A 16799-nucleotide genomic window follows, 5' to 3' on the forward strand; every position below is an offset into this window, starting at 1 on the left:
GCATTTGAACCCAAGATGGCGGGCCTTGGAGCAACTCTGCTACCTAAAGGTAGTATATACAGTAACTCTATTCGACCATACAAAGCAGCGCCGCGGTACGGAGAAAAGAGCGGGCCACACCCCCCCCCCCCCCCCCGGAAACGCTCTCTCCTTGCAATTGGGACGGCCGGAGAGAAACCCGCCGCGCGCCTGCCATCTCGGAAGCCATGTTATACTTTAATATCTCCCATCATACTTTCCCTTCTCTTGAGCCTCACTCCCCTCTCCTGTAATATTCCACTACTGTACTTAACTTGTACGGTAGTGGAACTTGTACAGTAGTGGAGTACAGTGGCTATGTTATACATTGTTTTGCCTGCATGATGCATATATGTTACGCTTTAACCTTTCCCTTTCTATACTCTCATTTTCTCCCTCAATTCTCCCTTCTCTCACAACTCTCACACTACCATATTATGCCTGGCTATTGTATACAATGTTTAGCCTACGCCCCGCAATACGTAGTATCTTATGCTTCGCCATCACTTCTCTTTCACGCACTCTTACGTTACCACGTTACACATGGCAACACTTCACTTAGAGACGTGGCTACTTTCTACATAGCAATGTATTGAGTCACGTGGACAAAACTATGCATAACATAGTCATGCAGAGTTTGGTATTGTAAGAAGGTGGGAAAGAGAAGCGAAAATGAGGGGGTAAAAAGTATCGGAGAGGGTAGAGCATCACGGAGCATTGTATGGCGTCACGTGGGCGAAACTCAGGCTTTACCCTTTGCCATTCTCCTGTCTTTCCTCCCAACCCTCTCTTATACTTCCTGCCCTCCTACACTACCCACTATGTGGAATACATTGCAATCTTATACATAGTTACGCCTTCTTGATGGCTTACATGGCTATCGTATGTATTACCCCCACCTCTGCATAGAGAAGTGAGCTGCTATGCACTTCCACGCTAAGTAGGCTAATTTTCGCACTTCTTTCTAGCTATTGTCTGCGTGCACAATTGCATCCGAATGGCTGCATGCTGATGTATAGATATATAGTGACACATATAAATGAACCAGGCGCCATACCTTGAACCTTTCCAGCGTTTTTCCGCCATTTTCGAACTCCAGAACCATATAAAACTGAGTTTCCTCGAAGTATGCTGAAATAAAAACAAAGCATTGGCAACAAATATAGAAGCACGTAACACAGGCAATGCTCAATGGGTTCACATATGACAGATAAGTCGCCATTAAAGGAACACTAAAGGCAACAATTAAGTCGAGGTTGCCTGCTAATAGCGGTCGCGGATCATCATAGTGTTACTTTTGTACCAAGGAACCATTTATTTTGAAATAAAATGGAATTTTAGTGGTCCGCATAGAGTTAGCGCACTTCAAATTACCCGCCTACATGAGAAGTCTGACGTCACTTGCCCTGCACAACGTTGCCTGGCTTTATTGCGCGGCCGCCGACGCCATAGTTGGAGCAGAGGGAAAGGAGGAGCCACAGCAGCAACAACGGCCATTGAACTAATTTTAGCCATGGCTTTCTACATTGCGGGCATCCTTGGTTCACCTCGGCCCCACTAGAAGACACGACCTGGCCAGTTTAACAAAACAAAAAATTGAATTTTCGAACCAGTTGCGCCATTTCCCATAGGAACGTCCTGCGGTTATTTTTTTCATGAATCAAACTGATACGAACAAGCAGCATTTTTTTACGTCAATTGATGCACGGAATGTTCTTTATTTAGGGCAGCTAGATCGATTACTAGTGAATAATCGTAGGCGCTTTTTCTGACGTCATTGGGATGATATGGCGAAAGTCCTACGGTGGCGCATTCATTCTCATACGTTTTCCTTAATTTCTCGGTAAATAAAGCACTGCTGTTGATAATATTGTCATCTTAGACCTTGTAATACATTCAGCTTGCACTGTGACGTACATTGTTGTTTGATTTTAGTGCACCTTTAATTAAGCAACTAAAAAAACGAAAAACGAGACGGTTACAAGCTCATGTGAAAGTTTCTACAACGAAATGTAAAAATAAGCTTAGCAGAGCTAATGGTACTTTTAAAAATACTACAAATATTTGGCACATGTCAATATCATTCTTTCTTTTTGACATACAATGTAGCTAGTGGGCAGTTGAAATATATACAGAGCAATTGGATATGCAGAAATAACGTGTACGCTCCCCGTGGTAACTTAGTGATAAGGTATTTCCCTGCTTGATTCAAGGCTATGGAATACCCTCGCCAGGCATGGCGAGGGTATTTGGAAGAGTGGAATTACCCAAGCCCCCGTTATCAAAATTTTTCTGATGCATTTCAATATGAACTGTGGCCCTTTAGATCTAATGACGCTGTCCTTGTGTGAATGACCACATAATGTATACTAAACAAATTTGCTCCATTGGCGCAACAATGTTTTCTAGAAACAATGCACATTATCCATTTGTCGTGGACGCCGTTCTTTTCTTGAGAATCCTTCGCTCCCGAATATTGGTTCACACATGCAGTGTCGTACTCTAAATACCCTTCTAACTCTAAAGGCCGCCTTGATTGCCGAGCTTTATCGCTAGGGTCTACTGGTGGCTACACAGAGGGACTTCCTGTTCCATGTCCACAACACAACGCACATATTCAAGACAGTTTTTCGCTTCCTTGGAAGAGTGGACCATAAAACCAGCCAGGGCCGCCGACAAAGTCCTTGCTTATGGATATCGCTTTCCTCTCATTTCCTCCTATTCATTTGCCATCGTTCCGGCCTATTCCCCTTACAGATGCTGAGGCGTGCTTCAGCTAGGCCTGCAGAAACAGCCCTTTCCTTCTTTCAATCCTTTCTCATCATTTGTTATTTCGTATATTTGCCTAATAAAGCGTGTGTTACGCTAGTAAACCCACTTAAACTTACCTAGCGTTCGTGAACGGTGTCTTTCCAGTGCGTGAACGCTGTGCGATGGTGTCAATTTGGAAACAGGGCAACAATAATAGTGCTTTCTATTGGGCGAGCAGCGCAAGAGGAACGAGCAGCCAGAGCAGTGCACGGGGACGTGTGCTCTCATACCTCCAATGAAACAATCTCGCAGCTCTGAGAGCAGGGCTAAACGCCCTGCTCTCTAAAACTTTTCCACTGCTTAGGCGCCGGCTTCGTGAAAATGTTCAGACATAGCGCACCCTCGCACTATCCGGGCCCACCACCTCCCCTGGATTGAACCAGAAGTGACGTGAGACACGTTGTGTGACTTCCTCTGCACTCTCTTTACTCCACCGCTGGACGCGGAGCACCAAAAACTGCTCTCGATTGGCTGCCCTCGGTGCCAAAAAAAGTGTTCCTCCTCGACCAATGAAAGACAATGCCCCCGCTTCTGCCCGACTACTAGAAGGTGCCTCAACTCGCGAGAGCACTTTGAGCGCCGTTAGAAGTGAAGAAAATTGCCACTCGAACATGTGGGTTGAATATTTTGGTGGCTGTAGATTGATTATTTTACTTCAATGAGATCAGAACGTATACGCCCAGCCTTAGATGAAGTATTGATATTGCTATAGTACTATACTATACTTTTAAGGAATGATGGAACTCTTTCAAAACTCACTGCTGGCTTAGTCCTCCCTAGTCGAATCATTGGGGACTGCACACACAGGCTTCTGTGAGTGTTGTTACACCTGAGCCCACCCATGCGTGCGGAAAAAGCACCAACAATCTTGTGTCAATCCTGATGCCCACTTTGAAGTTTTTCATTTCCCTTATTTTTATATTGCCAGGCTGAATACAGCTTGCGGTACAGTCAGCTATAGTTATCACGAAGCCGTTGACTTACTACATAATGAGCTCAACAAAAAATATGTAAGCCACTTACAGGGGTTTGAGTTGCTCGAGCCATACTTCAGACTGTACTCTGTCCAGCTCTGGGCCAAGATGGGATGGTATGTCCCTTGAACAAAGTACATTCTGTAAGAAATCAAAACCACAAAATGGTGGTAATATGCAAAAAGAAGTAGTGTGCAGGTAAAATACGTGGTAGGTTGTCGCACTTCTTATGACACCGTCTCCCGTCCAGTCATCCAGACAACAAGACGAGATAACGAAATAACTATTTTCCAATTATCTTCCTTCTCTGCATTCCTAAGGCCAGAGCTCTTCGCCGTAGTTACTTACAATATTGCTTTGCTGGGTAGGTTTGGTAGCATCTTGATATGGAGCAGAGTGAAGCGAAAACAACCAGTAAATATAAGAGAGTCACGAAATAAACACACACTTGCTATGCTCTAAGACTAATACGTATTACGCATGAGTCTTAGCGCATGTATTACTTAACATGCATACTGTGATAAATAAGCGCCAATGTGTGGGCTAGTTGGTGGATAACCCAAAAGTTCAAAACCATCTCCAAAACATCGCACGCTTCTAAAACGATACTGTCAAGAGGGGGCAGAAGATATTCGAGGTCTTTTCCCTCCACGAAATGGGTGAGTGACATATAAGCATTACATTACTGGAGCTGTTTGAGGAAGAATCCTCTATTTGACGTCACGCACAAGACTATAATACAACGTAACAATTTTGGTCCTTTCGAGTAACTATATATTGTTTTTTTTTCAATAGAACTTCAGCTTTGCAATCAGTGCCCTTTTTCGTGTCACTTTCCTTCGTCTTGTTTTTGCGCAGTTTTATTAACTTTCAAAAGACGTATTCCGTACTTGTACTGTGGCTCAAGTTTTTTCTTTACATGAAAGTGTTTTATGACGGAGCCCACCGCGGCGCCACTGATCTTTTTCTGTCCCCGATCTGGTGTAAAATTTATGCACTTGGAGACGACAAAGAACACACAAGAAAGAGTGCCGTCGCTGGGAGTGGAACCTACAACCCCCTGGTCCGCAGCGCCAACAGACTTGGTCACAAGGCGTACGCCCTTTAGTTAGCTAATGGTGAGCTAATTAAATACACCACTTAGTACTCGCGCTAACCAGAGATCGGTTACTTCCGTGGCAAGAAAGCACGAAGAGTCCAAGGGGCGCACTTCAAAGATCATCGCCTTTCTAGTTGCAATGCGCGCGCGCCTTAACAGTACGTGGTCACTCGTGCTCCTGCTCCCGTGCTTATCCCTCGATTGGGGTGTGGTTTGTATGTCTTGGGCTTTCAATGCAGGTGTACGTTAAAGTTACAGAGAGCACTTCGCTCGATGCGGCGGCCGCGCTTGTTAAAAGAGCATTCTTCTCACGCACAAGTAACAATCCTAACAGTTAGTTCACACTGGTAATGTGTATACTTGTGAGTTCGTTCCGTACGTGCTTCTTTGGTCTGAGCAGAACGCTGTAAGCGTCTAACTGTGACACTTGTTAGCTCGCGCTCGTCCAGTGTATTTTATTTTTCTGCATTCTTTTTGCTTCAGAAATGTGCTGCATGTTTCAAGCAGCTTGTCGTTCACGTGACATTGCAAGTTGTCGCTACTATGTAATTCATCCTTTCGACCTTGGGACAAAACAACAAACCATAAAAGCTCAGCTACCTCTGTGAAGACTCGGTTTACTTTTGGATTACAACAAATCCTATGACAACGAGATTAGTAATTGTTTGTAAGCTTTTTGTCAATAAAAGGATTTCTGTGGCTCAGTGAAGCTATCATCTGCAAGATATAATTTTTTCAGCCATGTTTGCCGCATAAAAATAAAGCTGGAAGTTCAGACTGTACAGGTCTATAACAGTGTCTCAGGCACCTTAACAGGAAAAGTGCGACTTCTCATGTACACTGCCGCTGCTTATGACAGGAAACGTGAGAGTGCATGACCCGCGCACAGGAACTTCTGCATACCGCACCATCACGTGACCGCTAAAGTAAAGACGTCCACTTTGCTCTGCCCCAAGCGCGCCCTCCAAAATCACATTAGACAGATTTAGTTAGATTCTCCGGACGCAGCCTGCGAGCCATTTCCAATGATAGGCTGCATACGCAGAGCTGTTGCGGGCACTCAACTACAGCTGTTTATTGTTAGGCTAGAGAAACATGACATTTTGCAAATTTTCTGTGATAGTGATAGAGAGCTGCGATCGAATTTGATGTGACAAATTCTCTTTCATCAGATTTGTTCATATTCCCGTTTACATGGTGCAACCTGAACGCCAAAAGCATGTCAATTGTACATGATTCATTAAAAACTTACAAAAACTAAAAACGTATCGAAATTTAAATGAAGTACGTTTCGTGTGCTGAAGAACCATGCTAGGTCCTTCCCGATGGTACTCACCCCTTCAGCTTAATGAAGCTAGACGACTGGTTTAGGTGCCCAAACCGCAGGTTGCTTAACTCTCTGAAAAATACCGAAAAAAATGCTAGCAGATTTTATGAATTGCGGCAAACCGATGTCACGCGAAGCAGTAGACGATTCAGCAATGTTCTCATTTGGTCTAAGCGTTGAGATTCGGAATGTATTTGTGGTAATTGAGTAGTTGTGTGCATATCTGAGGGTTAGCAGGCTTGTTAAGTACTGAGAGACCTAAGGCGTAGCATAAGCCCCGACCTAATTTTGGCACTTATGCTGCAGCATAGACGTCAGTTTCATCAAAAACGAAGGCATGCTACGGTGCGCTGATGTGCGTCTCACGAGAAGCATTAGTCAGCGTATTCCTGTGTTGACGAGCAACGCTTGCCGAGACATATATCTGTACCAACATAATGATCATTAGATTCTTATAAAAGGTAATAGTCAACACTGAAATCAAAACTGCCATTAGACAAGCCGCACCACCAAAACGGCTGATTTAATAAAGTTGGTTACAATCCACACCACACGGTTGTCACTGTAGATGTAGTATTTATTGATCAGGATGATTTTTTATTGTTTGATTACACTACAGCGCTTTTGTTTTTAGCTTGAACTACCATGGGATTGCCAACAGAAGACTCCAGGACCACGGTGAAAAAACTGCGTTGGAGTAACGTACACATTCAAATCAGCAGCTACAACAAGCGGCTAGTCAAGTTTGTCCTTACAAAATTTTATGTCATTATTTTGGTCGTTCGTAGGTTGCAGTGGTTCAATCAAGGTTTTTGTTTACGAAGAATGTTTTTGTGACATCTTTGCGGGCTTCTAAGTCAAGCAGTCAGCTGGTTGAAGTTGACGCATTGGTCTTCTTGAAGAGCCAGCGCTGGCTAATGAAGAAGGCCAAGTTGAGCATTGAACTAATATGGTGGCACGATTAAAACGTTCTTATAAACAAATAAAATAAACTGCATGCATATATAACAATGAAACCCTATTAATATGTTTACATTCTGCTTAATGGAAATAGAATGTTAAGAAAGCAACTTAAAGTGGGACAACCAACTTCCACTTGTGGGACATGAACACTTCAATCTATGTGCGCTCTTCCAATCACACCGATTGGTGTTTCTGTGTGCGTAACAAATACTACCGGACAAGGCTTGTAAAGGAAGTCATGCCACGCGTGTTTTTCTTTTCCTTTCCATTAGTGCAATATTGTAGAAGAAACTAGACTCCGTTGTCCTGTGACAGTTGTTACGTTGATCAAATTGTCTGGTGCATAAACGCAAGGTTGCGGGAGCACCGAACGGTACCGCAGGTACTGCCTGGGCACCTTGCGTACCTTTGCAGATGTTCACGTGGCCCGTACTACTAAAACATCCCTACGCTGCGCAGCTTCACAACGCAGGGGAGAGGGAAATATATGAAGCTCTGAGCAGAAAAGGAGCTTACGCGTGTGTTAGTCTCTGACAATGAACTTGATGATGTCCGAGGAAATTCAACCTTATTGGTTATCAATCCGTGAGCTATAAAACTGCACCCTTTGCGTACGACTCACTGATTCTATCATACGTAGGCTTGCATCCAGAACGCAATAAAATTAGTTCCGAGTCTAGATTGCCCCCGTTCCCTTTCTTCTCTTTGTGCTATAATTCACGTAATCACTAAATTATGTATCGCCCTTCACCACACAGTCATTACCATGCACTGATGTCTCTCTTACACAACCACGTCCTTTTATATTAGCATGTCTACGTTAAAATATTCCGTAAAAAGGGCCTTGCAACACTTTTTCAAGTACCTATAGAACAGTTTGACCGAAGCAGTTCATTGCCTCACAAATGGACCACCGAAATTTTAAAAACCACCAGGTACGAGTGGAGTTAAAGAAACATTCCTCGCACGAGATAATTCCTTTCCCTTTTCTCGGGTTCAAACATTCGCGATGGAGGCTAACAAGGTAGGGATGGTACAGGGAAAAGAAGTTACATCACGCAGGCGTCATGACCTTGTGCACTTTCTTTTTCTTTGAAAGCGTGGCTTTCCCTGTGATAGCGAATGAAGGCACACGGCCGCCTCCGTGGCAGCCTCAGTAACTACGCAGCACTCAATGCTCAAACCATCCAATGCCCATGAATTTCGGTATACGGCACAGTTTTTAAAAATAAGAGGGAACAATATCAAGCTAGCAGAGTTAATTGTATATTCCAGGCAACGTGCTGCGCTATGTTTGGCCCACGTGTTCTCAGGAGCCTCGACTACTGATCGGCACTGCTTTCGCATCATGCCGAAAAGATGTTTCAGGGCCCTTTAATGTTGTAGAAACACCCAATGAACCAGTGTGCGCACCTTGTTACGATTCCTTCAGCAATGATGCTGGCCAAGGGCATTGGTAGCTCGCTGTACTCGTCCCTTTTGTTGCGCAACGGGATTACTTTTACTGCACTCTCCTCACCGCTCAGCCTCTGGATGAGGTAAACGTCAGCTGTGCACCCTTCGCCCAGCTTGACGCATTTGCGGCAATCTTCACTGGAAAAAGAGACTGCGTTAACATGAGGGTGACCTTTCCACGAAAACAAGAATTCGTAAAATAGACGTCAACTTCTGGAATGTATATGATGTACCCAATATGAAGCCACGGTTCACCGCCTTCGTACTCCTCAGCCAAACCAGGCACTTCTTTCGCGCTGTACAGATTCTGTACTATCAACGTCTGACTGTTCATTACTACTTTTAGGAAGAAACTTAAACGTCTTCACTGCTTTTATGGCCAAGAAAACAAATCTGAGTTATAGAAATGATGAGCTACTATTTGTCTATTAGCCGACAGTACTGTTGTTGGTCGCAGGGCCTACCAAATGGCAGATGTGAGCGTATTTCAGGGTTATGCGGTTCTCTCGGAAATCTGGAACGATGACATGCTCCGACTTCCCATCAGCCAGTGCAAGGAATCACTCCTGAATAAAATAAGGAGAGCTCACAGGGCCTCTTACTCATCAGCCGATGCTGACTGAAACCAGTCTTCCGTCTCTGCTCAGTCGATCCTCCAGGTGTTGTACCAGCTTTGTGAGTAGCCATTACCTTTGACCAAGTGACATAATCATGTGGTGTTGCATCAAGGTGCAGTCATCACAGCATGATTTTTTCCGTCCCTCCCATTGAAGCTGGAGCCGCGAGAGGCCGACGGTACCTTTTTGCGTTTGATGAAGCGTCCAAGGCATTCGCTTTATTGTCGCTAGTTTTTCTCTTTGACAAACGCGATGTACCCACGAAAAGGTATAGCATGTTGTATAAAACACAGTTTAGTGTTACAAAAAGAACTCCTCAGCACAAATGAGCGTATAGCTCTTCCACCTGAAGTACAGGTGAATGACTTAGACAAATGTGGCTGATGAAATGTGGGATAAGCATGAATAATGCACCTAAATCGTTACTATTACTGATAAGCACCACATCTTCCCACATTGTTGTTTCGCTGTTCACAGGTGCTGAAAAGATAATCACTCATCAAGTGATCTCCCGCCACTGAACGCAACACACACAATTGGGAATTATTTTAAATTTCCTGTCTTCTAAATTGTTAAAGACGCGAGTGCCTCATCAAAATGTCCCACGCTATATTCAATGCATGCTAACACCAGCGACTAAGACCGAAATGTGCAGTAGACGTTGAAACATGTATCCGTCACTGAGACACATATATTCATTTAACGCGTGACTGGATGGCCGGCTATTTTGGTATTGTTGGCCACCTTCTGTGCTGATAATCGACAGTATATATCTTCGAGAAATTACCGACCCGAGACACGCATACTACCATACGGCTCTATTTTTTTACATTCCTTTTACCCAACACATGCGCACGCATACGAATACATAAATGGATATCTCGACGTACAGTCTCAACGAAAAAACATTAGCATGACTGAATGGTGCCCGAAGCCACAGAATCGCGACACGCAGCGCTGTTGTTTAACGGATCTGCCGATAGCGAGATTGCGATGCACATTTTACAGAGCCTATGCCGTTTACCAACGCAAGGGTAGCTGGCGGACAGGCGGAAAGCAGCCCATCTTGCTGTTGCCTCATCCTAAAGCAAACATTTTAAAGCGAAGCCGCTTCATTGTTTATGGGTACATGTGGCTACGCACACGATATCCTTTCAGACGTGAAGCAGCTTATACAGGGTGTCCCACATAACTTGAGCCAAGACTTTGAAAATGAAAGACACTTCAGTGGCGAATTGAACCGAACGCGTACTACTCGCACTAGCCTGTAAATACTGAGGCTATTTTTCATTTCTCCCCATACTAAATAATTAAAAATTCCTAATTACCAATTTTATTATTTATAGGCTGGAAACCCAAAATATGAACACTGAGATGTAGAACACTTTCAGAAAGCACCGACTAACTTGTTTTCTGTACGATACGTCTCACACTCTTATTTTTTCCACGTTGTAAATGAAGCCTGCGAAATCGGAAAAAAAAAAGCCGTGTGACGGACCGCGATCGCACTGCTATAGTTGCGGCTATAGGCTTTTTTTACAACGTGGAAAAAATAACAGCGCTGGACGTATCGTACAGGAAATAATTCAGTCGGTGGTTTAGAAAGTGCTGCACATCTCAGTCTTGATAATTTGGGTTCCCAGCCCATAATTAAAAATATATGAATAGGAATTATTAGCTAATTAGTATGGGTAGAAATAAAAAATAGATTGAGTACCTACAGGCTAGTGCGGGTAGTATGCACTTGGTTCAATTCGCCTCCTAAGTGCCTTTCACTTTCAATTCTTGGCTCACGTTATGTGGGACACCCTATATGGTATATGTTCGAGCTCTATCCAGTGTGGGTGGGCACCCTTACAGTGCGTAATGGTGGCGCGTTCGGGCTTATGTAAGGGGCTGGGTAAGATCCTCAAGTCTCTCCCCCTCACACTATCTCATCCATCACGTGATGGCGTCAGGAAACGAGATTATGCAGACGTGCGATGAACGCATGCGCTCCCGAGTGGCGTGCTGATAAACCCGCGTGGCGTGCTCCAACAAGAGTTCGGGACGAGTAACAGCAACAGAAACTACAGCGACCTCATGATGTGCTCCACTTGCAAGGACACGTTAACATCGGGCAAGGTACCTGCTATTCACACAGCTTTAAGTCAGCCGATGTGCTGCTTCGCGTGATACTCATGGTTCTGTTCACTGGGAGATGGTGTAATTTTTTTTCCTGTCTGCTCTGAAGTTACGAGTAACCGTATCTTCGTTCCTGTTGCCCAGAAAAACCTGAAGCGCATTCAACGGGCCACCGTTGCTTCGAAAAGTGGAATGTACTTGGCACTTTTGATATCAGCACGCTCGGGAAAAACGCAGTGCCGCATGTCGCAACCTTGTCGCTCCGGCAAGTGGTCGCTTGTTGCAATCTTCTTCCGCTAATACTGTCGTCAAATCAAACGAAAATAGAAGCAAGCTTTCGTGTTGGTATAGTGCACGTCCTCCACTTAGCAACATGAACGGGAGAGCATATATGCGCAGAGCTGCCCAACAGGATGCGTATGCCTCTCAATGGTGATAATAGGGCGGCGCATACTATACCAGTGTTAAGGCTTGCCACTGTGCTGGTTTTATTTGACACCAATAGTACTATCTGCATCAAATGAAACCATAACAGCGGCCACTCTTTGTGATGGTACAGTGTGCACCATGAAACGATCGTGATTGACCGCCGGGCGCATCCTGTTCGGCATGTCCGCGCATATATGCGTACCAGTCTATGGTTATAAGGGAATTGTACGTACTATACGATCACGAAGGCTGGCCACTGTTCGAGATTCATTTGACCTAGATAGTACATTCCGAACGAACAAAGAAACAGCTCACGTAAACCGCAGCGCTACTTCGAACGTCAACACAGCATTGTAATCACAGATTTGTAGTAGCTGCTGGGTGAGGTCCATTGGCTCATGGTCATCAGAATGAGCGGCGACAGTTTCTTGAGGCTGCATCACGAAAATGAAAGTGTCAGCATCTGCAATGCACATGTCTTATCAAAAATATAATTGATCCCTCCACCATAGGGAACAATATAACACAAAAGTAAAACATGTCCTTAGAGAAGTAGTTTAAAGTTTTTCGTATATTGATATAAGAATACAAATATTTTCATGTTGGACAGCTTTTACACCGTTTAGCGTGATTGCACCCGCGTTGACGCTTAGTGATACAACTCTGTTCCAAAGATAAACATCCATCATCAACGATCAAACAAACCCTTGTAGTCATAGGGGCTTGTGCTAGCCGTAGTAGGGAACGGTGTGAGCGGAATCATAAAACGGTGTGACAGCCAGCAGACTCTTAGCTGAGTGGACATCGAACTTGGGCTAAGGTCTTCTACTCGTGGCATGTCCGAGTATAGGCCACATGCAGTCGAGCTTTTCTGAGTGACTGCACTGCCGGAAAACAAAGAATATATAACGCGATACGCACGTCTTCTTTCCTGCATGCGAGAACGGATTGCGGCAGGGCTACTCAGGGGGACGTGTGCGCGCATCTGTTTTCTCTGCATTCCCAACGGCTAATATGAAAGAATGTCGGACCGGGCAGTACGAGCAATGCAGCTCCCTTCAGCCAGTGGACGGTTCTACTTCCCCACTAGAGGGAAACGCAACGCGCATCGTGTCTACACTTATGGCTGGCGGCGAGTTTTCGTGAGACGAGCGTAAATGGCGAGCGCGGAGGTACAACCAGGTGACACATAGCAATTTCGGTTATGCATGGATGTTATGAACGAAGCCAATGCTAGGGGTAATGTTGTCACCTGGTTTTATAATACTGCATCAGCGAAATTCCACTCCTCGTAGCCGAATCGCACCAAATGAGACGGACGCATATCAATGACGCGTTGAAGGAATTATTCGGAAATGGTACGGTCGTCATGCATTATTTAACCTTTTACAAGAGCACTGTGAGAGGACAGTGTTAGATATAAAAGGCACAATTGTAAATATACCACAATATATGGCCGTGGCGCAGTGGGTAGGGCGCCCGGCGTCTGTTGTCCGCAGACCGGAAGGTCATGCGTTTGACTCCCATTTTCTGAATTTTCTTTGCTTTTTCACTTGACTGAACTTTCACTTTCTGAACTTTTTGTTGATTTTTCACATTCCTTTCGTCACGAATATACGCCAATGAAGTCTTAGTGAACCCCGGCATAAAACACTTTCTTGTTAAAGTAGAAAAAAGTGTAATGAGTCCTCAACCACTTTTACTAGAAATCATCAAAAAAGAAACCTCGAAATGGCAGTTTATAGCCTCATGAATCGATTGCTGCAAAAGTTTCACGATACCAAAGATTGAGCGGAGTTAAAAAGACTTGTTACATGTTTAGGGTACTTCCTTCTCTCGACCCGACGGCAGTGCTAGGTGCTTCACAGGGAGGGGTGACGGAGAAAGAAGCTATATACGTTAGCGCGTGCCATGTCGTTGAGTGCGCGTCATGGGACCGCGTTACTTTCTGCACTTGAAATTCCTGTGCACGCACAAGCATTGCTACTGTGCAAATTTAGCGTACTATAGACCTATGTAATATTTGTAAATAGCGGTAGGCACCATCAACACACTGCGGTGCTTATCGCGATGTTGCGGTGCGTAAACTCCGCTCAACCGAAAGCTCACTCCCACTCACCACTCAATGGGCACACCATCTGCAAAGTTGCCTCCAAGATCAGCGCGTCGGATAGCCTCTGGCGTGTCACATGATCATAGAGGGCGATGGTGAGCGTTGGGCAAAGCCTATACGCGCCGCAAAGTAGCTACAAGCGCCTCACTACATTGACGGCATCTATACCTCTGATTACAAACATGAAACAGGTCTATATGAAGCGCGGAGCCATTAAGTCGCGGTGCGCGTCTCAGTACGTGCTAAATTATTAAATTGCAACTCTTAATAAAAGTCCACTGTAAGCGAGTTGGAACAGTGCGCTGTTTGGCGACATACCGCTGGCACCCCTACCGCTGAAGTTATTGAGGACAAGACTTACGTATGATGCGTAGAAATTTGCGAAAGTTGGTAGGACATAGCTGAATATACAAACAGAGCAACCTAGAAGTAGTTACAGTGTAATCACGGAACCAAAAAAGAAGGATAGAAAAGTTGCTTTCGTACTTTTACGTTGCACGGTTCGTATATTCAGTTTTGTATGAAGATGGGGCTTTTGGAATGGCAACTCCACATTCCTCTTGTGAAGTTTGTAGTGCGACTGCAAAATTGTACCGAAGTGGTCACATCAGTGTTTGCTTTTTTGTAGAATGCGCTGTTTCGCCAAGCCCGAGGCGTGGTTCAGAAACCGCTGAGTACATTCTGCCTTGTTATGCGTAGTTTTTTGTTCTCAAATACAGTACACCGAAGGTAGGTCGACACCATCAAGAAAAAAATTTTAGTTTTACTGCAAAAGTGACAATAGTGATTTGGCTTGTAGGGCTTTGTAAACTTCTAAGAATAAAATAGTGAAACAAAAGAAATGTAAAAAATTAGGTTTATAAAAATTAAAAAAGGCCAAAATGTGCCTGCTGCACCAACAGTGATAACTAAAAAACTTTTGGTTCAACTCAAACGTGACTTGGCAGCAATGTAGCAAGAACAACATGACATGCATATAACCTCCACGACCATCATGTCTTGAAGCCTAGGTGCGTAATCATGAAAGGGGCAAAAAATTTGATATTTGTCAAGTTTAATTTGCACGCAGTTGGTCATATTACAAAAAGTTACCCCTTCTTAATAATAACTCTGCTTGAATGCACAGCTCCACTCACTAAAAATAAGAACGCAAAATTTTATATGAAAATATTGGTTAGAACCATATAGATGTTCGCGTAGTATTAGGATGCAAAAAAAGCACACGGTTTTAATAGAATAACTAAAGATTTGAACCGAATGTCCAATAAACAAATCAACATTCAATAAGCTTGAAATTCACCTGGCTTTTAGCTTGGGTCTTCTTTTGAAATAGTATGAGCTTTTTTGAGTGACACGAAAGAATTATTTTTTTCTTAGCTCATCTTGTCTCTATAGTTCACTCTAATCCCCGTGCTCCAGGGTGTATCCACGCTTAGCATATTGAATTGCTAACTTGCGTTTATGGTTTTTATTGCCATATAAGTTGCCATTTTTCAGGAAATATCATGACTTTCTTTTTAGAAAGCCAGAACTAAGTCGAAGAACTCGAGATGACATAGAAAACAACAGTGACTGCTGAACAAAAGCGCGAGAAATTCGACTAGTGCAGTGCTCCACCAAGTAGTGAAAATTTTAAAATGCAATATGAACAAGATATTGCACAAGGTTCAAAACGTACTTAGTTTACTTTGTATTACGTTTATATATATATATATATATATATATATATATATATATATATATATATATATATATATATACGTGGTGTGTGTGTGTATGTGTGTGTGTTATTTATGACAAGATGGTAGCTGTTGTGGAAACGGAAACATTTATTTAGTTTCAGTTTCGGATGCATCCTTCTGGGGTTGAGAAAATGGTGACAGCTTTTGAGCGACTCAAGATAGCTTCATGAGTTTTTTTCTCTAACCATTTTTGAATTTCCTTAATAGAGAGAGAACTCAAAATTGTAAAATTCCTTCAAAGTTTTGTTTTGAAAAATTTGTTTTGAAAGGGCTGACCTATCTTTATCATGTGAAAATGTGATGAGATAATTTTATTCACCGTAACGCTGAATGATTACAGCCGATGAAATCCGCATTGGCCACTGTTTGAAATGATCGCTCCCCGTAAGACCACTCTGCCAGGCATGGTCGAATTTGAACGATTTTCATTCATTCGCAACTTAAGACCCAAGTTCGTCCAATTATATTTTGATTGAGTCAGACATGCCGCTCCTGTTAACGCCCTCATAACTACCTGGACTTCCAAAAAATGCCAAGACAAAAAAGTCACCACATCGCACCGGTGCTTATATCAGTGAACTGCACAATTTATGTCGAACTGAGTCGTAAGCACTTGAAGCCTGAATAGAAAAAACGTTTTGAGCGAGTCTGTCTACACCTAAGAAGTCATTGCAGCGCGACAGCACACGGACCGATGAAGTTCAGGACGCCATAAGCACCAGTGCTCGGCTGTCCTTCCTCTGTCGACGTTCACTAGCGTTTACAACGACCTTACAACCCAAAGCATGAGCAGCACTATAACTAGTGTGGGTACACCATCGTACTTTGTCAGTCTGCGTACGTTGTGCAGTCCGCATTGTACGGGAGCGACATTGTGCGCTGAAGCTGGCAATAGCTGATGACGCTGACGAGTCGTGGGAGCACAGGACTCGCTCACGGTTCTTCCCGACACCGATGTGGATCAAGGTGCTCCTGCACAGGTTCACAAAGTTTGAAAATAAAGGCGTAAACAAGAATTAAAAGCGGTCACTGCGTTGAACATCGTGTTACGGGTAAGAAACTACCTATACAAAATAGATTTGCGAACAAAAACGTACAATGCTGCTGCTGTCCAAGCGCTTTCCACT

The 16799-nt window shown here is 43.8% G+C and overlaps 1 long non-coding RNA gene across 1 annotated transcript; it reads right to left on the bottom strand.

The window, feature by feature from the left end:
• Positions 1-1073: 1073 nt before the first annotated feature.
• Positions 1074-6303, bottom strand: LOC142777451 (uncharacterized). The gene is made up of 3 exons (XR_012888102.1): positions 6239-6303; positions 3853-3944; positions 1074-1149 (listed from the first exon to the last, which is right to left on the bottom strand). It is a non-coding gene; the product is annotated as an uncharacterized LOC142777451 (long non-coding RNA).
• Positions 6304-16799: the final 10496 nt, after the last annotated feature.

Source organism: Rhipicephalus microplus, chromosome X (assembly GCF_043290135.1).
Source record: "Rhipicephalus microplus isolate Deutch F79 chromosome X, USDA_Rmic, whole genome shotgun sequence".
Taxonomy (NCBI): domain Eukaryota; kingdom Metazoa; phylum Arthropoda; class Arachnida; order Ixodida; family Ixodidae; genus Rhipicephalus; species Rhipicephalus microplus.